Raw genomic sequence first — 27,729 nt, forward strand, 5'->3', positions numbered from 1 at the left:
AAGTTTGCTGGCAGCTGGAAGTTTGTTGGGGCCCCTTTGGCTGTGGCTCTCAACATCTATGGTTAATAAGAAAATTTAGCTTAGCAGGGGAGACGCAGTTCCCTAAGGATTCTGGAGAAGAGGCCAACATACAATCTTGGTTTGCCTGGGACTGAGTGTTCCTGCGATGTGCCACATTTAATGCTAAAACTGGGAAAGTCCTGGGCACAGCAGGACTAACTGGTCACCCCAACGTCAGTGGACCAGGTCCTTATCCTGGAGCTGTGGAGCAACAGCCTAGGCTGGAGTCCTTGGGGTTGGCACTGGCCTAGGATGCGTGGAGCCCGCCATGCCAGCACGGGCCTGAGGTGCAGAGGGCCAGGGCCTAGGAGAGCCAGGGCCTGGGCAGCCTGGCCCAGGCCCAGTGCAGATGCCCACTCTGCATAGCACTGCAACTTAGAACCCCCAAGCATCCACCATCTAACAACCTCCACCTCCCGCCCCCCCCCCCCACAGGGGTAGGACCATGGAAGTGGGGCAGACCTGCCTGGAAGGTCAGCTCAGGGCTGACCAGTAACGTTGGTACTTTTCCAAACTCTGATTAGCAGAACTTTGGACCAAGAGCATCAGTATTTTTCTCAACTCTTATTATAACTTTGGACCAATGGTGTTGACCCAAGGGCTCTATAAACCCTGAGACCAGCAGCCACAGGTGATAATCCCTGTTGCGATCCTCTCTTGCTGTTGCCATAGTTTTTTCTGTTCTCCACACTTGAATAAACCCTACTTCTGTCACTCTTAACTTTATTGTCCTGTGAATTCCATCCTTCTGGTTTGCAAGCTGAGAACCCTGAAAGAGGTTTGTGGTGAGTCCCTACCTCTGTTCCAACACGGGAGGGTCTGGCCTACCAGTTAGGGCTGCAGCACATCACTCAGTGTAGTGCCGAGGAACCCAGCTTTGTGGCCTGTGACTCTGGGATCCTCGGAGGGGACACCCTGCTGTGATGGGCTGCTACACTAAAGGGGGCTTTCTCTGCTGTCGAGGCCTGCAGCAGGGGCCCCACCCCAGAGAATCACACTTCATCTCCAACTCGGGTTTTCTCATTACCGTTCTGTACCCAAGTGTGTACTGCAGCTTCTCTAGAGTGGAGGGTCACTGATCCAGGGGTCAGTGGAGAGTGAGCATCACGGACCTTGACCCCTAGGTTACATGCAGGACTGCAGCTAGAATTTCTGTAGTAGTTGAGCTGGGCTTGGTGCTAAAAGCCACCAAACACAGATTCCAAGAATGTCTCCTCAACCTCGTGGGAGGGGACTATCCTCCAGACAAGGAGGCAGAATATACGTGTGGAAAGGCCTGTCCTGAGCTTGGGCAGTTTTCATTAACCTGTGGGCTTGTGCGATTAGAGAGGAACCACTTACAGTGGTTCAAAGGGACACTGGACTTCCCTTGCCAGAGATTGGGAAGTCCCTGAAGGAGCCCTACCTTGATGCTACAGAGTCTAGAGCTTCGGTTAATCTCCACGGGAGCCTCATCCAGTATATTTAGGTCCCTACCTTTTATGGAAAAATAAATATTTAGCAGAAGCAGATGACTGTGCTGGGGAGCGAACTGCCAGGGTCACGCTTGAACGATTCTTACCACCCGCCCCAGCAGTACTTTATTAAAGTACAATTTATACACATGTAGTGAAACGTCCAACCCCTAAGTACATAGCTCAGTAAGTGACGGCAAGTGTCCACCCTGAATCTCACCTCACCAAGATCAAGACCCAGAATGTTGCACAAGTGCCCTACCTCTTATCAGAGGCCACGACTATTCTGACTTATGTTAGCAGAGATCAAACTGAATTAAATCGATTCATAAATGTGGTTACAGAGCTTGGAAAAGAACTTGAAATAATGGAAATAATCATTGAGAAATGAAGACGAGAATGGTTGAACGTGATGTACAATGGCTTTAGAAAAATGGAAGACTTCGGAAGGCAAAAAACTTGAAAAAAATCAAAACAAAGTAGAAGTGGAGAGATGATTGGATTTGAGAGAAGGTGACACATCTTGAAGAGGCAGGAGACCTACCGCATGGCTACTAGAGTCACGGTAGGGACACCAGTTATTATATAATCATGTTCCGTCTCCCCAGTTCCTCCACGTGGGTTCCTGACTTCTTTAAGCTCCTTCATAACCTCCACACAGAGACTACTTAAAAAGTCACTTAAAACTGAGGAAGAAAAGGAAGAAGAAATAAGGAAGAGAGTGCAAAGTAAGGAAAAAAGAAAATAAGAAAGAAAATGTGAACTCCAACTCTGAATCCATGAATCTGAGTAGATTTGGTGAGAGAAGTTGGCTTGCTCTTACTGGTTTTAGAACTCTGAAGTTTGCAATCTCTAGAAAATAATTTGCATTTTAAAAACATAGTTCTGAGGCCTCTAAGCACCTTGCCCACAAGGTGCACAGTGACAGCCGAGGTGCACGGTGACAGCGGAGGTGCACAGTGACAGCCGAGGTGCACAGTGACAGCTGGGTGGCAGTGACAGCGGAGGTGCACAGTGACAGCCGGGTGGCAGTGAGGCTTGGGCTGCCGGTTCCCAGGAGAGCTGTGTGCCTTGGCTGTGGGCCCACAGCTGACGGATACCCACAGCTCCTATTCAAACCATTGCCCTGTTGGTCCTGGCCACCTCCTACAGAGGACCCCAGTGTGGGACAGGTCTGGTGATGTGGGCTGTGGCCCCCTTCAAGGTGAGGTCTGGCTCAGCCTGGTTTGCTGATGGACTTGGACACCTCTCCCCACTTCTCTCCTCCATGCCTGGGGCATGTTTTCTCTGCTTGGATTGATGGACACTTGGACATTCTTCTCCACTCCTAGTGTCCTTTCCTCCTTGGTCTCCTTTCTGAAGGTAGACACGCTCCCCTTCAGCAAACTCCCCATAGTCTGTTGGTGACCTCTGGGGCTTTCTTTGGGAAGAGATGCAAAGAGAAGAGAGAGCTCCCAAGCTCTGCACTCAAGCCCTGGCCCCATGGTTTGTAAAGTACACGATCAGGTGCCCTCGTCTCTCAAAGACCCGGGAGAATAGCACACGATCAGGTGCCCTCGTCTCTCAAAGACCCGGGAGAATAGCGTCTACCTCCAGGATGGCCGTGGGCTTTACCAGGGGACAGGAGACTAACACACACTTGGCGCGTGGTGGCTGCTGCCTGTCTCCAGATGGGCTGTGGGCTGACTCGTCTCTGGGTGAACTCGTGTTTACAGGATGACAATATCCATGCCATCTGTAGTAATTTAACACTGATTAAGAACTCAGAATGAGAGACAAATACATGGCACAGATCTGGTTTGAGAGTTTTGACATCCCAGATTTGTTCTGTTTCAGAATTGAGAAAATACATAGTTTTTGCTCAAATCTGCACTAACTTTTTAATAAATAAAAAATGGAATATGCAATTTAGGTGGTCGCTGAGAAGGAAAATCCCATCTCTTTAGGACTCACATGGCCTTATTTTGCAGAACTCACTTCCTTGTTGAATCAGGGCCTCTGCCAAGACCTCTACACCAGAAGGAGTCACTGAGACTCTCTGGTGAAGGAAAGCCTGGGTATTTCCTCCTGTCACATTCCAAGAAACCAGTTGGCCTCAGCAAGCAGGGGCCTCAGCGAGAGGAATGGTCAAGGGGAGGCCAGGGTGGGTTGGCTGCCATCTGCACCTGAAGACGGGAGTCAGGCTGACCCACTGGGAGGCTCCTGCTGCCCTGGGCACTTCGTACCACCTCCAGGAGCTGCAGTTTTCCTGCCCATATGGTGAAGCGCTGGAGATTTCACCGTGCTTCCTGCCCTGGAGTTCACTCTCGGTACTCTCCTGTGCTCGTCATAGAGGCCCAGAGCACACAAGTTGCCGTGTGTGAGGGTGAGCCGTGGTGAGATGTGCAGGAGGACCGGCGGGCCTTCTCAGGTGACTGGAAAGAAGGCGGATTCAGTCAAGGATGGAGAAGTTGCTGGGACAGGAAGGAGGCATCCCACAGAAGGACATGGAGCAGATGCTGCCGTCTTCTCCTAGAGAGAAAGATGGAGAAGACAGACCACAGGAGCTCGTCACAGTACCCCAGTGACAGCTCAGCCAAGGCCCCCCTTCCTCCCTCACCTAGAGCGGAAGGGCTTCTCACCTCCTCAAGCAACTCGTTCCGTTTTCAGCAGGTCTGACTGTGAAACAGCCACTTCTTCAGTGGGTTCAAATGCAGATTTCAATAGCAGCTGGTCACTGACCTGTTTTACTCCAGAGCTACAGAGGCTACAGTTCTGAGGCTCCTTGACTTTGGAGATGGCAGATACATACCTCTGGAACCTTCTTTCCATCATGAATATCTTCTAGTTCTCCTTAGGAGAAACAGAACCCTTTCCCTTCATCTTGGATCTCACTGGATTAAAGCTGGCCTTCTGTGGCCAGCCCCAGCCCTGTCTCCATGAATATGTCTGTCCATAGTTCTCTGCTGGGGTTGTATTTTCTTACTGGGTTCATTTATTGCACAACTAGAAGCTGTGCATCTGAATGTGTCCAGGCTTTGGTCTGCGAAGGCCCACAGCTCAGTCTTCCAGGTGAGTCCCATGATAGAGCTGGTGAGCACCAGGCACTGACTCCATTATTTTCAAACAGAAACTGATGTTGCCTACATTTTTCTTCTTGAAAAGCTCATGTACATTTGCAGCTCTGGTACCACTAAATAGTTACTGCTGGTCCCATCAAAACCTTAGTCGTTAACATTTCCACAAACCAATTCAGTAGAATAACCTCACACAAAAACCACATCAGATATCTGATGTAGCATTAGCATCTAGGAAATAAAACAAGAATATCTTCTTGAAGAGAAATTTTGTCAAGGTGTTGCTCAATGTATTAAACAGGTCATAGAGTGGGAAGAGCGATGAATTTGGAATCATAAAAAAATTGAGTTCAAATTGTAACTCTGGTACTTACTATCTGAGGGACCTTGGGCTTTGGGAGAATTAAATTAGATAGTAATGATAAAATATCTGGTACAATCCTTGATGCTTGGTAGTTACACAATAATTGTTCCTATCCTGTGTTAGTTGCATCACTGTAACAAAATACCTGAGATAATCAAGTTAAACAGAGGAAAGGTTTATTTGGGTCACAGTTGTGGAGAACTTCAGTACGTGGTTGGCTGGCCCTGCGTGTTGGGCCTGTGGAGAGGCAGCGCGTCCTGATGGGAGCATGTGGTGGAGGAAGCTGTTGGTTCCCGGCAGCCTGGGAGCAAACAGAGGAGAAAGAGCTTGGTGTTCACAGTCCTCATAAGGACATGCCCCACCCTGTGACCCCAAACCTCCCTCTGGGCCTGACCTCCTAAAGGTCCCACCACCTCCTACCGGTGCCAAGGGCTGGGGACGCAGCCTTTGGCCCATGGCCTTCTGTGGCACACCCAGTTCTTTTTCCTGGACCCCATCCTGCCCTGACTTCCTGCGACTCTCTGGCAACCTTCATGTGACAGGTTTTCTTACCTTCATTAAAGTTGTCTGGCTAAGGAGCCTCTCGGGTCTTCAGAGACACCTGCCGCCGGTCATGTCCTTGCCAGGCCGTGACTTCTCCTCTGGGGCCTGCTGTCCGTCAGGGTGCCCACCTCACACTCCGCCACTCCTGCTCCAAATCATTCGCCTGGTGACAGGGCAGTGACCGCGGTGGAATAACAGGAGGCTGCTGGGTCTGGCCGAGGCTGGACATGCATTCCTAGTGGGCCAAGCGGGGCGTGGAGCTCACAGCTCTGGCGCTCGAGGAGAGCCGGCTAGACCCTGCTTCTTGATGCAGTGGGACCCTGCAGGGAGCCCACAGAACACCAGAGTAGGCTTCTGTGAGGTGTTGTTGTCAGCAGGACTTGGTTCCACACGGTGTGTCCTGCGCTTCTCTGGTGCCTGGCAGGCGCCTTGTTCCATAGGACTGACTTCGCCTTGTTAATACAGAGACTGAACCGGCCCAAACAGGCTGCGACAAGTGACATCGAGACTCGTGGGGGACTAGATCAGCCCCTCCCTGCCTGGTGGGTAAGCGGGGGCAGAACCTGGTCTCTGGTTCAAATCCTGGCTCTGTTTGTGGAAAAGTAACACCAGCTTCCCGGGTCTCGGTTGCCTGTTTGTGGAATGGAACTGACGAGCAGCCTACTACTGCTCACTTCTTGCTTCTTATTAATCTAACAAACACGACCGGCAATTGGGGGTTAATGGAGGCGAATGTCCCACCTCAGTTCCTGTTTCTCAGGCCTCAGAATCTGCCCCTCACACCTTCCGCACACAGGTCCCAGTGTTGCCTCCTGGAACAACAATGGGATACAGGTTTCATCCTGATTTGCATATTCGCAGCCCTCAACGTAGCAGTGATTTTAGCCTTTAGTTTCACTGCTTTTGATCAAACAGGGGCAGTTCTTCTAACTGCCCCAGATGATCACAGGCTGCATTCCTGGGGCTCTCCCAGGGGCCATGCAGGAAGCAGGGAGCCGGGTGGACTTGGATCCACACAACATGAGGGCCTGGTTCTCTCCTGGTGCTGCCCGGAGTTCTGCCTGGCTGCACTCTTGACTCCTTGCTCCTGCTGTGAATCAGTGTTCACACTTTATGAGCCAAATAGACGGGTTGAAGCTCATCCTCTGACTGCTCCCTCCTCCGATCCACAGGGATCCTGCTTGGTCAAGACCCTCACTGCACTAACTGGGCCCAACCCCCGCTGGACCTGGTGGGTTTTAAATCAAAGTCAGTTTTTATTTGTTGAAAGTGCTTTGCTGGAGTTCTCCTAAATTTCTTGAACTCTGAGCGTGACTTGTCCATAGTAAGGGATCAAAATAAACTGCCTGAGTGTTGGTGGCTCTGAGATCCTTGATTGTAATATGCTCCAAAGTTTCAGGGGACACCCTCTCCATCGCGCTTTCTCAGGGTGTTCCTTTATTCTTATGGAGGGAGCTCTTTTAGACTTATTTAACTATGACTCCCTTGGTCCTGTGACCACTCCATGCATTCAGAGCAGCTAGGCCCTTTGGCTTCAAAAGTTTATTCTTCTTCTTCTTTTTTTTTTTTTAAAGAGAGAGAGAGAGAGAGAGAGAGAGAGAGAGAGAGAGAGAGAGAGAGGGGGAGAGAGAGAATTTTTTTATATTTATTTTTTAGTTTTTGGCGGACACAACATCTTTGTTGGTATATGGTGCTGAGGGTCGAACCCGGGCCGCATGCATGCCAGACGAGCGCGCTACCGCTTGAGCCACATCCCCAGCCCCAAGTTTCTTCTTTATTAATAAAATGCCCCAAAGCCCAGGAGCTTGGTGGATTTGGCATAGCCCCTGGACTTCCAACTTACCTAGGACTCTGACACTCAGAGGTCACCCTTCAATGCTCCGACAGCAATGTAGCATTGCTCAGAAGCATTTTGTCTGTGGGCAGAGGAATATTTACTTGTTGCCCACGAAGCTTCAATGTTAGGGCTTCTTGCCAGCAGACCCCTTCCTCCCTCTGCACAGATCATACTATAACAGAATTTTGTCACATGGAAAGGCAGTCAAAGAATATGCAGCCATCAAATCTAGAAAAAGTATAAAAAGTCATGCTGAGTATCTAAACCACTTTCCTGGATTTTTGTTTAAAAATCGTAACTTATCATGATTTATTTTCTCTTTCTTCATTATTATTACATCTAATTTTGTATTCATAATTTTACATTTTTTCCCTGAAAAGAGATCTGCACACTGCCTGAATCTTGGGCCCGTAACACCTGGATCTGCCCGATTCTTAGATTTTTGTTGTTGTTGTTTAAATTTAAATAGGGTGGCAGCGCGACGCCCCTGGCGGCACAGGTTCCGTTACAGTGACAGGCTTCCTTCTTGTCACAGGGCTGGAAGTTTTGATTTGTTTAGCTTCTTTAACATTCATGAAAATATTTTGAAATATGCCATGGATTCATTAGCCTTTTCTACTTGACCAAGCTCAGTTTTGTCTTTTTCTTAACGGAATCACATGTTATCCTATGTTAAAAAGAGTCTGTTCAAAGCCAGATGGAAATTTCTGAAGCATTGATATTCTGCCTGTTGCAAGAGTTGCTCACACCAGCCTCTCATGGCTTTAAAATTCTCCTATATCACCACAGCCTGGCACATTTTTCCTGCCCTTGGTTGACCTGTGCTGCCGGGCAGGTGTGGTCTGTTCTAGAAGGTTTGTGTGCTGGAGGCTTGGTCCTCAGTGGGGTGGTGTTGAGGTGGAGGGACCTCGGAGAGTTGGGGGCTGTGCAAGGTCACTAGGTCATGGGGTGCTGCTCTGGGGGGATTGCTGCTGGTTGGCCAGTGAGTTCTTCCAGAATGGGCAACTGTTATGCCTCCCGCTTCTGCCCGCGGCCATTTCCTTCCTGTTCTCCGCCATGTTGTGATGACTGGGCCTTCACCAGAGGCCAGATGTCAAGATTAGATAAATGTCATGTTTCTCATCAAACTTTCTGCCATGAATTTTAGCTTCCATGGATATCCTGGGACAGTTTCTATAAATATGGTTTTATTGAAACACAACCATGACTATTCTTTTCTTTTGGGGGGTAGTGGGGATTGGCCCCAGGATCCCTTGACCACTAGTTATTTTTATTTTTTATTTTTAAATAGGGTTTCATTAAGTTTCTTGAAGGCTGGCCTTGAACTTGCTATCCTTCCTCAGCCTCCTGAGTTACTGGGATTATGAGCCAGAGCTATCACACCTGGCTCATACCTATTCTTTATGTATTTTCTGTGGTTGCTTCTTTTGCTTCAACAGAAATATTGAGTATTTGCAACAGTGACCAGGAATCCCACAGATTTCTAAATCATTCACTCACTGGCCCGTTAGAGAACAGCCTGCCAACCCTTGCTCCTAAGAGCCAGGTGATCTACACTTTAACAATTGCAGTTTTTTTTTTTTTTTTTTGAACTGTTGCAGTCTGTATTTCATAGTGTTAGTTGGACTTTTATATCTTATTTTTAATAATAAGATTGTGAAATTTACAAAAGCTGATGATAAACCTGCTTCTTTGAAATGCCAGCTGTGTAAACTGTATAGAGTGGATTCTCACATGACTGTCCAGTAGATCTTCTGGGATATCATGGCTAACTGGAAAATGTCACGAGGACATAGTGCACCCATGGAATTCGTAATAATGAGCATTTTGAGCTGGATTCTCTCACTCCTTTGAATCTTAATTTCTTCAGACCCTCCACTCAGACCAGCCTTTTGAAGGACAGCTCTGAGTTTCTCATCTCTGGTTAAAAGACAAACACAAGTGAAGCATTTCACAATCTCTGTGTTCTGAAGAACGAGGCCTGCGTTTCTTGGTCTGGCATTTGGAGTCATTATGAGCTGGACTCAAGGTCGAATAAGGAAAGATGTGAGGACAGGAGTCGTCTGAGGAAGGGGTAGAGGTTGGGGGCTGTTCCGACATCTCTGCTCCTCGCGGCCTCTTTTTCAATACCTCCGATATCTCCAACCACTAGCTCTTCACTCTGAACGCTGACGTTTAGGGCTTGTCTTCAGAACACTCGCACACGGCCATTCGCATCCTCGATGGGATCTCCCTGGCTCCAGATCCTTATGCTCCAATTTATATTCCATCCCTAAAGTCTTAGGACTGCAGAAAGTTCCTCCTGCCATGGGTCGGAATTAATCTTTCCTCCTTTGGACAGTCTGTGCTTTACCTCACTTCTCCTGTGGAGCTTAGAACTTTTCTGAATGACACTTCACTGGGTACATGCTTTATCTGTCCCTCATTTTTATGTATCTGATATTTTTTGTAGCAGAATTTTTACAAAGGGGGCCATGAGGGCATGGATGGAAGACGTTGCATATATGATTTTTACAACTGAGGGCATGGATGGAAGACATTGCATATATGATTTACTAAGTTACCTTCTTTAAAAAAATTATCAAATTAAAATTTTAAGCATGAAAAAACTACATTTTAAATAGGAGCTGAAGGTAAGGTCCAGAGCATGAGAGAAGTGCTCCAACAACCAGAGAAACACCTTCTGCACCTAACACGCAGCAGGGCAGTCAGACTGGGGCCTGCTGTTGCCGGCCTACTTGGTGGCTTTTATTTTCTCTATTGAGGAAGAGCCAAGATCATCTGTTCAGAATGAGGAAGGACAGAGGTGAAGAACAGGATCTGATGTAGATTGCAGAGGCTAAGCAAACACTGGTGTGTGTTAATTCAGTGTCAGGTTATCGTGTGTTAAATAAAAATCACAGGGGACCATTGTTTTGGGCTGAGCTCCGGCCTTGGGTCCCAACAGAGCAGACTAAACTCAAAGTCCCACGTCACCATGCTGGAGTTAAGTTGCTCTCTGACCTGTAGGAAGTCAGAAGAGAGTCATGACCACTTCTCCCTCAGGCCAGTTTCAACCGGCACAACTCTTCCCTGCTTCAGTCCTTACAAAGTGACCTGCAGTGGCCCAATGTTATCCGTCTTCTGTCTGTCTGTCCCTGCCTTAGGAAGAAAGTAGCTTTGAAACTCTATCATCTGCGTGTCCTTCTTTGCCTCTGCTTTTCCCGCCTTCGCTCTCTGTAAAACCAACCTCTTCTGCTTGGCTCATGGGAACCCTCATCCCATCGGATGGAGGGAAAAGTCCTCCATCCTAGAATCTCAAGGAAGGCAGTCAAAGTCTCGAAGCTGAATCGGTTTGAATTGTCTTTGGACGCAGATGAGAACTTCGGAAAGACAGGGAGGCAGGGAGAAGAGCTTTGGCCAGACGGTCCCTGAGTGTTGGCTGAGTGAGGACAGGTGTGACCGGGGCTCCTTGGGGGGAGGTGGAACTGGAGAGCGTGTGTGGATCAGGGGCAGGTGAAGCAGCGTGACCAGTGCCCCCGGAAGGGTGGGCCGGTGTGGACATGGCAGGTCTGCACTGGAGACCTCAGGAGGCGGTAGTTAGGAGCGTCTGGGGGTCAGGAGGTGCCACAGGAGTGGGTAGCTGAGGTGTGATGGTGAAGGTCCCTGGAGATGGGAACCAGCTGCTCTGGAAGAGGGGACTGTGTGCACACCAAGGTCACCCTGAGCGGAAGGACTTCGTGGCAGAGTTGACCGGCACTGTGACAAGTCTTAGGACGGTTGGGCGAGGAGAGCGCAGGAGACAGCAGCAGATGGCCACCTGGTGTTTCAGCAGAAAGAAACTGGGTGTTTTCCAGTTCTTCCACACCTCCCCCACCCCGCCAACAGTAAAGCTTATCCCTCATCACTGTGTGGATCCTGGACCCCTGCCCGCGCCTGCCCTCACTGTCTCTGGCCTCTGTGACCACAACAGGTGTTTCCTTTGTTTCCGTTCTAGTTGGTGAACTGGTGAATCTTCCTTCCTGGCTCTTGTGCCTGACACCGTGGCTGCCTGGTTCCTGCTTTCTTCTTGTTTCTGTATCCAACGGTGCATTGGGTCCTGTTGTCCCTTGCTGCTTAGGCGCCACTGACCCACATTTGTTTGCTTCTGAGAAACGAGATGCACCAAAACCGTACTTTCATGAAAACCACCGTAGAACACAGAATCCAAAGCATCCTTTTCTTGCAATGCATGGGAAGGGCGTGTCCAGATTTACTGGCACCAGAAGACACTTCCCACCAGGTGCACAATCCCTTTATGGATGACGTCTCTCTCTCATTCCTGCCGGGCACATTCAGGATCAGTCAGTCTCCTCATTAGCTCATGACAGTATCTGTCTTTGCAAGAAGATCGCTTTTAATTGAATAGCCAGGAATATCAAATGGAAAATTTACTGGAAGAAACCCGGTTTGTGTAACGGTTAACATAACAAAATTTCAAATTAAATATTGCAGTGGGGGTGGCCAGTCATCCTCTGCAGAGTTACTCCCTCCCTTTACCTGACATTCTATCTAAATTTAAAGAAAAGCCATACATAAATGGGGACAATGTCACCAGCTAAATAAATTTTCTCTAGCTCACTAAAGCCAGACACCTGGGACCTTCAGATAACGTGGGAATGTGTAACGCCCTCCTGTTCTTTAGTCCTGTGCATCAGATAACACAAAGCACGGACATGGCTGTGAGGTTTAACTTGTCTAAAGAGTCCCGGAGACTAACCCAGGAGGTCAAGGTTGATGGTGGTGCTCCAACCAGAGGGGGAAGCAGACACCCTGGATGAGGAAGGCCCAACCCAGCACACAGCCCGCCTGCGTGTCCTCCTGCTGCACCTCCTTCTCCTCCCTGCAAAAGCATAGCCATCTTCCTAAAGTGTGGCCAGGAGGCGGAGATGGGTTTCCCCGTCTTCTTACTGCCCTTGAATCAACCTGATTCCCTTCCCACCAATTCTCATCTCCAGAGTGTCGGGCTTCTAGTGGAGAGCAGATGGACTTGGGACCAGCAACCACATCAAATAGCACTTCAGTTGTGTTTCTTCGAATACATTAATTTGCCTTATGGGAATCTATGTGTGTGTTTTCTTAATGTGACTCTGTCCCCTCTTGAATATCTGTTTTCATAGAAGTAACCATCAGGGTTTAGATAGAATGCCTTTGTGCTGTATGCTACAGGTTCCGAGGACACCTGGGAGTGCTATGCTCATCAGGTGCAAGGCCCTGGGCGGATTTCAATGTGTTTTCCTCCTCTAATGTGCTCCACTCTGACAGCACGGGAGAGAGCCGATTTCTCCCCACCCTGTGCATTGATCTGAAGGACCTCATGAGGGAGACTTGCAAGTTTCTCTGGGGCAGCTCATATAGTTTGAAAAATCATTATCATGATTAAAATCAAATATGTGGATGCTAATTCACAATAAGGCAGGGGGCACTAGGGAAGAATAGAGTTACCTTAGATTATGTAGAGGGAAGTGATGGGAGGGGAGAGAGGAGATGTGGGGATAGGAAAGACAGCAGAATGAAACAGACATTATTGCTGTATGTATATATGTGACTGCATGACCAATATGATTCTGCAACATGTACACCCAGAAAAATGAGAAATTACATCCCATCTATGAATGATATGCCAAGGTGCATAAATGCATTCTAGTGTCATGTATAACTGATTAAAACAAATTAAAAAAAATTTAAAAATGTAATTGAAAAGAGAATCATTATTTTTATAATGAAAACTTCTGAAAGAACCGTCCACTAAAATGCTTTTTTCTGGCAAGACCACATCCCAAGATCACACTATATGTGTCAGTGATTCTCATGAACAAAGGAAATAAGTGGGAGTTTGTGGTTCCTCACTCCCCATTCCCTTTTCTTTGGCCTCTAGCCAGACACATGGCTGACAGGATTTTACCTGATGGGGAAACCTAACTTGTATTCCCTTGGGACACAGTCTGCATGTGGCCACTATAATTTTCTACTAACATTCAATAGTCCACATTGGTACTGGCAGAAGAGTGGTGTGCAGAGAAGACATTCAAATAAACAACGACTCTACCTAGTGAGTTAGGTTGTTTTCCTTTCCACATCTGATGTAATGGACTTGATAGCAGTTAGCTGACTGTCCCTAACTGTGGGGCACCATATTGAGTACTTGGAGTTGAACTCAGTAGTTGGTAAATTGGGCATTTAGCATGGTAGTAGCTGCTTCAAATGACATATCAAGTTGCTGTTATAGAGACCTTGCCTCATTTCTAGTCCCCCAGCCTGGACAGCTTGTTTAGGTGGCTAGATTAAGAGGCTAGAGGTGGCTAGATAGAGGGGCCTTTCCAAGAGATCTCTTCATACAACTCTTCTCCAACTCTCTGTGGTTAATTGTGTTTTGCTCCTTTGAGAAGCATGGCCAGTAGACTCAGGTCCTTATCTGAGAGAACTTCTCCTTTCATACAAACCACAAGTTAAACATTTCAAGTTGGTGTCCTGGGAAGGACACCTGTTTTCCACTGACCTTTAGAGCCATCTCTGTGTGGCTTCCTAATGGTGAAGCAGTACATTCAGGCCATGTCATGCTGAGCCTTCTGTACACAAGACTCAAAATATGGTCTTGGAGAGCTTCCCATGAGGTCACGGCTGTGGTGATGAAGCAGGGTGACACTGTGCGCTGGAGCAAGCATATTGGGAGCAGACCCACTTTCTCGTCCACTTGGGACTTGCTCAGGCCAGATCCTGATAGGCGACTTCTCCTGAATGATGGAGGGCTTGTGGGGATGCCTGGAATTTAGAAAAAAAATATTTATTTTTTAGGTGTAGATGGACACAATGTCTTTATTTTATTTACTTATTTTTACGTGGTGCTGAGGATCAAACCCAGGGCTTTGCCTGTGCTAGGCGAGTGCTTTACCCCTGAGCTACAACCCCAGCCCCTGGATTTTTTATTTAAGTGGATCAGAAACATTCAGTTCATTGTGAGCGTATAGATTTCTGTGGTACCTTGGTCTGTCATGATCATGCAGTAACGTTCTTGATGATCTCTTCTATGTCTATTATTTTTGTAGCTATACATTCAATTTCTTTTCTTTTTGTGTTTTTCTTAAAATTCTAATATGCACACTGTCCTTAACAAGTTTGTAATTAATCACTATCTTTTACCTCCATGGGGGAAGAAAAATGGAAATCCAGTCACCCATCATTATATCCTATATTTTACCTTATACATTTTATTTTGATTTTGTGTACTTGCAAGGTTGAAAATCATTATGATTATATTACGAAATTCAGTGGTTGCTTAGAATTATGGATGCTTTCCAATCCCTTTGCTCATATTTTCTTCTTTCTAGATTGAAATTCTTTTGTAACTACTCACATAGTTAGAAATTCTTTCAGTAAGGGTCTCTTAATGGTAAACTCACACAGTATGAGTCTGAAAACATTAATTCATGTTCAGTATTGAATGGTAGTTTGACTGGGCATGAAATACTCAATTGATAGTTATTCTTTCTCAGCACTGAATATATTATTTCATTACCTTTGACTTATATTGTTGCTATTGAATGGATTGGGACTGGACTACATGCTATTTCTTTGCAAATAATAATGTCTCTTCTCTCCAGATGTCTTTATATTTTATCTTTACCTTTCCTGTGTTAAGGTTTCAATGTGAGATCAATGTGGACATAATGGGTTTCTAAATTTCTGGATTCTTTTCTATAGAATCTTCTCCAATTAACTTACCTCTTTCAGAAAACCTTTATATATATATATATATATATATATATATATATATATATATATATATATATAATATGCATTATACATATACTTATATATTGCCTTCTCGTTTCATTCTTCATGTTTCTTCATTCCTATTCGTATTTTCCATCTATTTGCCTGTCTGTGCTACCTTCTAGGTATTTGTTTTCAGATGTATCTTCCAGTTAATTAACTCTCTTTATACCCGTAGCTAGATTCCAATTTAATCTCTCTACGGGGCAGTTTAATGCATATATTTTTCATTTTAGGCATTCTTTTTTTCAAAATATGTTATTTTCTCATGTTTTCCTTTGTGTAATTATTTTGAATATTTTAATTTTGTAGTCTCTGGCTTTTTGTTCAATTATAAACTCCTGGTGGGAGCCTAGTCCTGATACATGTGTGTCTACAAGTATTTTGTAACTTTGGACTATGAGTTCACGTTCGGTGGGACTTTAATCACCTGAATCTTGCAGCCCCTTGAAGGTGTTTCCTACTGACTATGTTTGAGTTTGTTGCTATCAGGTACTTCTCGAGTGTTACCAAACTTGAACAAGACAAGTTAATTATGCTTAAAGAATCATAGGAGAAGACCTATTTTTTAAAAGTAGAATTACCTGAGAAAGAGGGCTTGGCTTTGCTTCCAAGCCAGGTGTCTTGAGTTTGATTCTCTTACAAGCATTTTCCTCAGGCTAAGCAGTACAGGATTCTCTTTGTCATGCAAGTCAGATTGGCAGAACTGCTGGCACAAAGTCCTAGCACGGCAAAGAGCCTTCCCTTGACCTGGATCTCATTCAAAACTCTATTAGACAGAAGTGTAAAGGTGGTATATGTTCCCTCCAGAATCTGAAATCCCTGAAAATGTTGAGTAAGTACTTTTGGTAGCAGGAGATAAATGGTGGATCATTTTTGCTTTCCGTGTTGACAGAATCTAGATCTTCCTGTCCTCTGCCACTGTAGACAAGTTCCTGCTGTAGTAGGCTGCGGTAGCTTTATAAACTCACCTCTGCTCTCTGATGCACACTTCCTTATCAAAACACTTAGGTACAATATTTCTACTTGATGATTTTCAGGTCCTTTCAATGTTCATTTATAAAGACAGTGGACTTACGTGGAGTCCTCTAGAATGCTGTATGGCCAGGGCCACTGTGGGTTTAATGGTGGCCCAGCAAAATCTTCATGTGTCATATTATTGCTTCAACATTTTTCCTCTTCTTCATGTGAGGGACTCTGAGTTCATGAAATAATCAGGTCAGTAATCTTACTAAGGGACTCTGTGGTTAATCAAACCTGGCCCCTGTCCGTCAGTTCTGGACATTTCTTTTAGTGCCATATAGTCAAGTTGTTTAGTCCTCATAACAGATGAGCGAACGCCCCGCTGTCAGGATACCTGTGGGGGAAGGTTTCCTAGTGTTCTCGTGCTTGACGTTTGAGGTGTTGCAGTAACTTTTACGGTGCCCTAGGTCAAATTAAATATCTAACAGTTCTGTTGATTAAGCAGTTTGATATGTATCTATGTCCTAACAAACTAGTAGTTATAGGAAGAGAGGTACATATAAAATGGAAGGAAAAGTATTTTTGTTCCATTCTCAAAAATTCTCAACTACTTAACCCACAGAGTGTGCACATGAGAAACATCGTATGTATAAATTGAAAGAAAGGAGTTTTGTTGTTGTTTGGTTCAATGAGTAATGGGATGTGTGTACCGGTCGGCCACTACTCAACTGGTCAAGTATTGGAATCATATTGAAAACTGCTGCCCTCGATTCCTGTTGATTTCTCCATTCCTGTAGTCTTCTCACCAGCGTGGCCGACTAAGCCCCCACTTTTCACAGACGTGCTGTTAATGAAGGTGATATAGAGGGATCTAATGTTGCACTGCACACCACCACACACCCCTGCAAAGGCTGAAACACGTCAGCCCACCACTGTGGCTTTGCAGACTGTCACTGTGGGTGAGACTGCTCTGATCGCCATGCTGGCCCAAGGGTGTCAGGTAGTGACGCACACCTGTGTCTCGTGGTGGGACGCCACCTGTGTCTCTCCATCCCTGTGGAACCCCTGAGCTCCTCTCATCTCAGCATCTCCTCCCCTCCACCTACAGAGAACAGAGATTCCGGCTCCCCTGGGCCGTGTGATTCTCAAGGCTGTGGCGACGGGGTGTTCCCAAGGCCTCTCAGAGGCCATCGGGGGGTGAGCCCGGGCAGATGGTCCAAACCACCTCAGCAGTCTTCTCTCAAAGTCTCTAGATAACTCTTTAAAAAATATTTCAATAAATGTATGACCTGTCAGCTTTATTTCCCATGTGTCAATGCTGAATGTAGAATTCAGTCAGTGAGAAAAGAAAACAATAATACCTAAATTGGCTTGTTAACTTTTTAAAATCTGGTAACTGTACCTATATTAGTAAGTTCAGACTTAGAATTATGCAGTTTTCTTTCTTTGTTCCACATGCTTAGAATCTAAACATTAGAGAAAATAGTATAAAGAAAAATATCTGAACCCCTAATAGTTAATATTGGTAAATACATTGTCGAATTGGCTTTTCTTGCTAAAATGCATGTTTCATAAACACAAATGTGTTCTCATTCCACATTTACAAACATGCACACTTAAGAAAATGATATTTCTTACCTAAACACAAAATCATTACTGTACTTAATACACTTAACACCGATTCCATGATGTTACCAAAGCAATTGGATTAGCTGTGTCACCAAGGGGTGCCAAGAGCCCCCAGGTCCCCCTTAATGCCGCTGTGTCCTCACTGTGTCTTCAGCAGGTAAGCGTGCCCACCCTGCACAGCACATGACCCACGCCTCCCACGTGTCCTCTGCTCTGAAAGCTGCAGCCACTCCTGGTGGCCTTTTGCTCTAGTCAGATTCCAGGTTTGATGAAACAGAAATTGGTGTGGTCAGCTTACCCAGGAAGGGAGCTTCTAGGAATGGCCTCCTATCTCTTAGTTGGGAGGCCATGGGAGCCCCTCTCTGGTCACTGCTGGGTCCCCCCTTTAACACTGCTGTATCTTCACATGTATCCCTCCTCGCCACACTCCCAGTCTCTCAAGTCCTGCCCTGTGACCCCGACCTGCTGGGTCAGTCCCTCCCATAGCGGGCAGGGAGACTCATCTCATGGATCCTGGGGTGTTTCCAATCAGGAGACAATCTGGTGTCTGCTGCAGGTCAGATGCCCCCGAAAGCCGACTTCGAGGTGAAGATTTCCTCTAAGAGTTTTTGATGGGTGCTGTTGGGATCAACAGTGAAGAAACAGGCGAGGAAGGAGGAAAGGACTGGGGGAGTTAGAGAACCCAGTGGTCACAATGGCTGCTCGGAAACGGGGACAGTCAGCCCCGGGGAGCTTTACGCTGCAGCGCTCCCCCAGAGTCTCCAGGGGGAGGAGGGGGCTCTCCTCCTGACCTGGCAGGAGTCTGCCATAGCCCATGTGGGCCTCAGGGCCGAGGCGGGAGGACTCCACACCGTGTCTGCACAAGTCACAACCAGCAGCTTCCTGGCACAACCGTAGGACACAAACCAATAAATCCATTAATCGTGCTAATAAGAATGACCACTGATCCTAACCCTAACCCTGCGGGCCTCAGCCGGGCCGTCACCACAGAGGGGTAGTGCCCTAGCTATCAATTGTCCCCTCTTCCAGCTGCTCTCACAAGGAGCTTTGGATCACAGAGGGTGTGGCCAAGGGGGTAAGGTAACATTTGTCACAGTGCTTGACAGACAGATGGAGAAGCGTCCACCAGTCATGGCACATGTGTGTGAACGGTCAGTCCATCTGCATGGATAATAAATAATGAAGTATGATAAAGCGTATTATTTTAATGAAGAATTCAGCTCTGGCCGGTTGCAAATCAAAGCGCCAGATGCCTCCCGTGTGCCTCACCTGAGTGGGCCCTGTGGCCTGTCTCCTCACTCCCCTACCTTTTTTTGACCAGCTCATGCTCAGTGAGCATCTGGGTCCCGACCCTGGCCTATTCAATCACGTAAACTTCAGAAGTATTTCCTTCTGCAAAGAGCGAAAGATGGCGCAAGAATAGAAGTTGAGTCCAACAAAAATCTAGATAAGTCTCAGCGGAATCCTGAGCCTGCCCGGCCCATTCCAGACTCACTCTTGTTGATCTGGATAATCGCATCCCTCTCTGGACCCGTCTCCACCGTCGCCGTCTTCCCGCAGTGGAACGAGCAGAGCAGGGCTAGAGATGATCTGTGGTGTCACCCTGCTGCTCAGGTCCCCCGACCCCGTCTTCTCAGTCCTGACATTGTTCCCCGACTCTCATCCTCACGGGACTTCACCTGGCACGTCCCCACGCCTGTCTCGTCTGACCACCAACAGCCCACCCTGTCCTGTTCCTCACTCTGACCAGGGCTGCTGAGCATGGAGCCATTCCGTGGGAACGCCGGCAGGTTCCTGCCCCGATGGCACCAGCTGTGCCCACGTGAGGAACCCTCGCCCCTGACACCCAGCCCTGCCCCTGCACCACGCCAGGCCTCCGCCCCAAGGCCACTGGGCAGGCACTTGCGGAGGAGGAGGCAGGAGAGCGCCTTAGCGGTTCCGCGTTGGCTTGCTTCTGTTTCCTATCCTGTCGTGTTGGTGGGGGGAGGCAAGGAGGAAAGCAAAGGGCAGGAAAGAGAGTTTCTGGCTAAAACCAAGGCGGGGGCGGGCGGGGGACGGCCACGGTGCCCCCTTTAGTCCTTCTCAGGAAGAAGAAGCGGAAGGAGCCCAGACCTGCCTGGTCCTTCAGGAAGGGGAGAGAGACCCAGAGACCGCGCTGGGCGGGCCACGCAGAACAGGGCCTGACAGAGCCGTCCAGAGGGGCGGCTGGCTGCCCTGTGCCTCCTTCCTGCCTGTCCTCACCGCACAGGTCACCTCTGGGGTTGTTTGGTTGAGCCCTCATTTCCCCGTTCCGCTCCCTGGAACAGTGGATGCCGAGAGCCCGGCCCTGTCTACCATGGAGTCCAGGTTCTGGAACAGCGCTCAACATCAGTGACCACCCTGACAAGGCCCGCGGAGGGTCTGGGGAGGTGCTTCCTCATGTTCTGTCTGCTGGGACCACTCCAGGTGACCTTGGTGTCTCCTGGAGGACAGGAAGAGGACTCCCTGGTCGGAGAACGTGAAGAGATCTCTATCAATCTCATATTCACTGCCCTGACGCTTGTGCACTTCATGTTTTTACCACTTAGTGATATTTTTAGTCTTCTCCTGTTTGTGTTCCTTCCGGGACTACAAAACCTTGCATTCTGTGAGACGCTGGCTCTCACGCTGTGCTCCCTGCAGCCCTGGGGTTACTTTGCAGGCACCCTGGGAGCTGCCAGGGAGGACCAGGGTGGACGGAAGGGGAGCCTAAGGCTGTTGTCCTGAGAGGTTGTGCCATTCACACAGACCAAAGAAGTTTGAGAATCACAGCCAATTCCCAGGCTGCTCCACCTTCACCGGTGGCCGGTCACTGAATGCTTGTGGGTCACCTGGAAGGTGTGAGCCAGGCCATCACAGGTGCCTTTACTCCAGTCTTAATTTCTAATGTCTGTATCACACGAGTCAACAGCACCCTTCACACCATGACGTGCCCAGGTCACAGAAGGCTAAGGGGGCTTGGGGGGAGGCAGGATCACGGTTCAGGGGGCTGAACTGAGAGCCAAGGGGAGGGCGGAGACCAAGGTAGGTGGCCAGATGAGAAGGGGAACCAGCCAGGAACTTGTTCTAGCTCAGGTCCAGACAGAGGGCGGTTTCAGAGTGACAGGCTGGAGTGTCAACTTGGAGTGGGCTGTGTGTGGTGGTCACGGCAGGAGAACGGTGCTCTGCTGCAACGTGGGCTCAGAGACGAGGGTTTCCCCTGGTGGCCATCTTCCTTGTCAGCTTGGGACCATGGTTTTGCCACTGCGGGTTTGACAGACGCATGCATCCACGTGCTTCTGATGGTCATTCTTATCAGCAGGACTAATTGATCTGTTGGTGTGTGTCCTGTGGTTGTGCCGGGCAGCTGGTGGCTATTGACTTGTCAGTCAGGCTGTGCATCCCTCCGCCTCGGCCTGGGACTCCACCTGTGCTATGGCACACTTCTGCTCTACAAGATGAGCCACTCGGGGCAGGGTCAGCCTGGGACCACCATTCTACACCTCGTGGAGTCCCTCAGAGAGGGCACAGGCTGCCCCCCAGCTGGCTTCCTCCTTTTTACCCGGAGGTTCTGCCCCGACCTGTTTCACGTCCTGCCCTCCTCTGTCAGGTTCGACTCCACGCTCTGCGGGTCCAAGCCCCAAACAAACAAACCAACAAACGTGAACATCAGTCTTTGACATAGTTATTCAGCTAAGAATAATCCCAGACGCTCCTGTGTCATTCTAAACATCTGAGTGCCCCTGAAGATACTTCAGTTAGAATGTTTCCTCCAGGGGCTGGGGATGGGGCTCAAGCCGTAGCGCGCTCGCCTGGCATGCGTGTGGCCCGGGTTCGATCCTCAGCACCACATACCAACAAAGATGTTGTGTCCGCCGAGAACTAAAAAAAATTAAATAAATATTTAAAAAATTCTCTCTCTCTCTCTCCTCTCTCACTCTCTCTTTAAAAAAAAAAAAATGTTTCCTCCCACAAGGTTGGCCCCAGTGCACTAAAACACAGTTAATTATGTAATACTGTTTCACAAATAATTTATCTTTTTCACAAATAATTTATCTTATCTGTGCTAAAATCACAAAGGGACCACACTAGTACCAACCAACAAACAAACATAAAACCAAAACCCCAACCAAACCAAACAAAAACCCCAAGAATCTCTTTACACTCTTTCCTAGAAATGAAAAATAAGTGCAGAATGTGGGATAATATGGTAGCTGACATGAACTCTTTAAACCAGGGGAGTGGAGATTAGCAATGGTGTAGATTCTGTTGGCTTTACTTTTATGCATCAGGGCGGTTAGGACCCAGTCCTGAGCTCCCTGGGGGCCAGGTGTAGTCTGTCTTAGTATGTTTCCCATTGCTACCACAAAATACCCAAGGCTAGGAAAGGGATAAAGAAAAGAGGCATATTTAACTGACAGTTTTGAGGCTCAAAGTCCAAAACTGGGTAGATCCATTTATTCAGCTTCGGGTCAGGGAGCCTTATGGCGGATGGCATCATGGTGGAGCATGTTCAAGAGGGAGAGATTGAATAGTGCAGTGAGGAGGTGGTGAGGTGGGGTGGTGGGAGTAAGGGTGGGGCAGCCTTCTCTTTTGCAACAGCCCTCTGATGACAATCACGGGGTCCCACAGAGCTACGTTAATTCCTGTCAAGGACAGCCCCTGTGCCCTCCCCCGGGGCTCCACATCCTAACAGTCCTACCAATGTTCACATCACCATTCTGAGGACCAAACTTCCAACTTGGGTGTGCCCTGGGGGTCTCAGTCAAGCCATATCCAGACCTCAGGAGGTCCCTGCAATTCCGACTGAGCATTCCCCTGTGAAGCAGAGGCCGGATCCCGGTGAGCACGGCTTCCCTGCAGGTCTTGATCTGTGCGCTTTCTTCTTTGGCCAATGCACCTATTTAAGTGATCAATAGCCCTGCTTTGTTTGTACCACAGGAAAAATGCCAATATCCAACCTCTATTCAGGGTGAATGGATTCTAATGTATCTGAAGTTCAAAACGGTTAACTCTAGAAAAATACGATTGAAAATGGATGCTCTAGCGTATTCTGTATGTGCGTGTGTGTGTGCGCTTGCTTGCTTGAGATTTAGTGCTTCAAAACTGTTGCTATTCTTGAAACCCATCCCCTGATGGATTGCCGCTGAGATTGTTACCATGTCCCTGCACTGCACTTCCTGTTCTGCATCGTCCAGTCCTGTCCTATGGAGAAGCACTGACCGGTCCTTCCTAACTCAGCAGATTCTCTTCTCCCTACCCCCTGCACTCAAGTAAATCATGTTTTACTCATATATTGGCATAGTTTGGAAAGTAGAAGATCATAAAAATGATTAGTTTAGAGCCATTTTGTTGTCAAATACTTCCAGAGCTTCCACGCCCAGATAGATATTCTGTAATAGTATTATGTCCACACGAGAATTTTTGTGGCCAGTTTTTCTTGACTTCATTTATTTTCCTGGCTCATCTGCCAGTCCTGGAAGCCCCTAAATGGCAGAAGCCCCTTTTCATGCCCGCATACTTGTGGGGTCTCTACTTCAGGATTCACGTGTGGTCAGGCCTTGGTGGTCAGGGCTGGGGTGGATGTGGACAAGAAGGGGACGCCCAGGACAGCAGGTGTCTGGCACCACACAAGTACACCATTGCTGCCTTGTCTGCCCGTCAGAGGCAGGAGCTCTGGCAAACTCAGGGAGAAAGCGTCACCTCTGGTCATCTCTGAACGTCGGCTGTCCCCCAACTCTCTTTGCCTTTGGCTCTCTCTCCACAGCTGCTGTGGCTGGGGTCACTCTGTGGGATTCCATACTCATATGTATACATCGTTTAAAACTCCGAGAGTGGCACTGCGGGGCTCATCAATGCACATGAAAAACAGCAGCACAAAAAGGGGTACATGACATGGCCCAGGATGGCAATAGAGATGAAGAAAGGAGGGAAAGGCAGACATCCCGAGAATGAGTGAGCTTAGCAGGGCTGGTCACCAGACTGGACTCTGTGTAGTTCTGACCTAGAGATGGTGCTGAGGGCAGGTTGTGTCACCTCCACTTCTAGAATAAGGAGACAGGTCTTAGAAAGGTGAACTAGTGTGCCCAAAGTCCAGAGCTCCATGGCCAAACCAGTACTCAAAGTAGGGTCCCCCAAGCCACCACACTGCCCTGTCCCTTGGAGGAAAAGCTTCACTTTGGAAAAAGCCAGTGACTTCTGGGTCCCTCCGAGTTCTTCCCAGCGCCCCTTTCCAGTACTGCTGAAGGACGGAGTCGTCAGACAGACGTGGGGATTCTGCTCATGGACATCCTGCGTGTCCTCCAGAGACCCTCCTCTGGGCACAGCCTGATTGTCATGTCACAAATGGAACTGGATGGACGGGGCATCCTGACCAACAACGTGACTCAAGCTGCTTATGTAGCGACTCCTGGGCACATGATCTGGGGCCTCCTCACTCAGCTGCATTCCTGATCCCTCTGCAGCTGCAGAAGGGAGCTCAGGATACCTTTCTTCTCTGTGTCTCTGGCCACTTGCCTTCAGCCCTGGGGCATTTACAGAAACCTCGAGGGGAAGAGGAGGCTGCACCCAAACTGCACCCAGTTGGCAGGTCGGTAGCTGTAAACTGCTAGGAAATTGCCAAGAGCCCTCAAGGTTTCCGTGTCTCAGCCAAGGGGCTGTTTACCCAAGAGGTTCCAGTCCTTCCAGGCTTGGGAAACACAAGTGATTCTCGGCTGACCAGAAACCCTACGAAGTCATTCTGACAATCATTCTGAAGCCTCCCGTGGCTATGGGAGGAAAGCCAAGCCCCACCATTGGATGTGAAGAGGAGGCTCAGGGTGAACTTACTGTGATCCGAATGTCCACCCTCCCCGAGCTACGCTGTACAGAACCGGGAACCTGCCTAGGAAGGGCCAAACAGGCTTGGTTCTGTGGGCTCCTGTGGCCCTGCAGGACGTGACCCATGGCCTTCTGGTCACACATGTTTAGCATGCATTCATTTACTTGTTGACAAATGGGGGCTGAGCACCTGCTCTGCACTGGGCTCTGTAGGAACTGAGCACGATGCTGAGCAGAAACAAAGGCACTTCTACTTGGGGGATCTTGCTGTAAATAGAGGACATACAGAAAGGCACAGCTTTCAGTGGTAAGAGATCTGAAGAGAATGGTAACCAGGCTTTGAGAATGTACAAAATGGCTCAAATCTCTCTGCAGATCTAGAGCTCTGCTGCTGAGCTTTGGAAAACATGGACCACTTTGTGGACCTTTGGGATAGAGGATGAGTTAGGATGAGGATGTGAGCTGGTGGAGTGTGCCATACTAACCCGTGGTCCAGCTGAGCAGTCAGAGAGCTCGCTGGGCTCCAGCCCCTCACCAGGCTCTGCTTGGCTTGCACACACTCTGTAAAGGGAGGAGAAGCCCTAGCTTGCCCAGAGGCAGCCTTGGCCGCGTAGGATCCAGACCCTTTCTCCATATCATCCTGGGCATTTGTTTGACTCCACCAGTAACGTAACCTATTTCTTTATCTGTTTCATTCAAGTCTTGGCTCCCTCCCTGACAGTCCAGTGCTGCCTGACTCCAAGCTTCCCTCTCCTGTTGTTGGCTCCTACGGAGAACTACACACAAGGTCTACACTTGCAGCTTGCAGTGGTGACAGCTGGAAAAGAGACGGGAGCAGGTCCTCAGTGTGAGCGGTGCAGTTCCAGTGAGAAACACACACTGTGCTCCTTCTGTGCGCGCCCCCCCCCCCCCACTGCACACTCAAATCTGGGTGGCGCTGCGACACTTTCATGATGAGAGTTGCCCAGCTCTCTCCTGTGGATGATTTTTACCTGGGAAGTATGTTCTCCAAGAGATTTTAACACAAGAACGGCAGTTCTCTTCCTTTATCATGTTTGTCTGGGCTGTAAGAGGTGTGACACAGGAGGTGAAAGTTAACTTAATAGGGAACCTGGGCTTTGTTTCCCTGACAACTTTAGTTCAGTCCTGTAAACGGAAAAGCCCCTGGAGGCCGGTTTGTTTATGCTTGCCCAGCTCCGCTGGGCCACGTGACACCCTGAGGACTCGGAACAGTGCTAGAGAATAGAATCTGTGGCGTTTGCTTTAGCCTCTTCCCTCTCGTCTCGCCCACCCTCATGGACATTATCCTGCAGCTGATGCTCATCCTCTTTGTAGAAAAGAATGGGGATGGAGGAATAGCTGGCGTCAGGACCCCCAGGCAGCACATCAGCTGGGCAGGGTGCTTTGTGCAAGTTGGTTTGGGAATAGTCGGGGCTGGAAGGCGGTCCTACTGTTCAAGGTTGAAGTGGATAAAGGTCCAGCTGTCCAGGTGTTTGGGAGCACTGGAGACTAGGAACAGAAACCAAGCCACACACATGGACGTTGATCCTCGCGCTCACACTGACTTGAACACTTTACATGCCCAGAGAAGGCTTTACTAAGAACACTTGGAGACACAATAATCCACTTTTATTCACTGGAGTAATCTGCACTTGAGAAGCCTGGTGAGGTTTGTCCACTTTCCCTACACTGGACATCTCATGGGCACATCCTGTCAGGAGGCTTTATAATGCAGTAGTGGTTTCCAGGGTTCCTGTGACGGGCTGCCGAGATGGAAACCTTGGATCTCCCACATACTAGCCCTGAGTCCTGGACAAGCCTCTTTCTTTTTTCTGCCTCCGTTTTCTCATCCATGAAGGGCTCACCATGTACTGGGGGCTGTGGAGATGGTTAAAGGAAGACATCTGTGTGAGGCTGAGAACAGCACCCGGGCCTACAGACGCCCCGTGTGTCTGATATTGAACTGCTGCGCGTTGCCACCTATTTGCCCCAGGAAGAGAAAGCACCTTCCACATCTTCTTCAGCCTTTGACAAGGATTTTGCCAGAGCCAACAAGGGCCAACATTTCCCCGGCTCGCTCCATGCGACCCGGACATCTCTCTTTGGTGGCTGCTCCTTTACCCATTCGATGGGGCAGGGGCTTGGGAACATGGAGGAGGGGAGGGCAGCAAGAGAGGAGGAGGTGGAGGAGCCCAGGGCAGTGACCCTGGAGCTGTCTGCAGGCTGAGCCCCCATGCTGCCTTCCTGTTTCCCAGCCAGGGCTGTGCACTCCCAGGAACTGGAGACTCTGCTTGGCATTCGGAGTCCTTTGATCCCAGATCTCTGGGGGCCAGTGGAATGTCTCACAGGTGGTGTGCAGCCTGCCTCCCGCCCTAAGGCAACCCAGCAGCACAGGGACCTGGTAACACTAGGGACTGGCACCTGCGTGGTGCAGAGATGCGAAGGGAGACTTCCTTTTCAGCCTTAAGGTCAAGGTCGGTGAAAAAACAGAAGGCCTGGTTTTCTCCTGCCTTTCTTAAGCATTTGCCTTGGCATTTTAGAAAGTCAGCTCCAGACAGTGAAATTTAGGACCAAAATTGACTAAAAGAACAAAGGCCCGGCATTCCCTTTGACTATGGCGGAGGATGAGTACCACTTGACTGAGATGTGGTTGTTGGCGCCCCTCCCCCCTGGGCATCCACGGGCTCATGTTCTGAGATAAGAAACTCCTTACTCCAGACCCAGGAGGCCATGCCTGCTGCGGTGCAGGGCCTGCCACCCTCTCCCAGCAGCCCCTCTCACATCCCCCTCGACCGTCAGTCTTTCAGGGTTCGGTGGCCTTGTTACCATGTGGACTTCCGCTCGGGGTACTCTCCCTCCCCGTGCTCTCACCTCAGCTTGACCTTTGGCAAAAGCTTGCTCCCTCTTTTAGGCTAAAATACGACCTTCCTTGGTCACCTTGCCTGGCAGCCCCACCCCCTGCTGGGCATCCATCCCTGGGATCCATTTAGACACAATTCACATCTCACATTTAGCACCTGCCACAGGCACCCCTTTGTATAAAAATGGGGTTGAGTGTGTGTGTGTGTGTGTGTGTGTGTGTGTGTGCGCCCCTGTGTCGTGGCTTCCCGCACACCTCATGCTGCTCCTACAGAGGGGACCAAGTCTCACTGGTCTTTGCTTCCTCAATTTCTAGAGCAGCGTTTGCAGAGTTGGTGAAGGCCTCTGTGTGGGTGC

At 48.7% G+C, this 27,729-nt stretch overlaps 1 long non-coding RNA gene across 1 annotated transcript in view; it reads left to right on the top strand.

The window, feature by feature from the left end:
* Positions 1-27,729, top strand: part of LOC308652598 — a 184,948-nt gene that overhangs the window by 105,562 nt on the left and 51,657 nt on the right. The window lies entirely within an intron of this gene.

Source organism: Spermophilus citellus (assembly GCF_964194105.1).
Source record: "Spermophilus citellus genome assembly, chromosome: 6".
Lineage (NCBI taxonomy): Eukaryota > Metazoa > Chordata > Mammalia > Rodentia > Sciuridae > Spermophilus > Spermophilus citellus.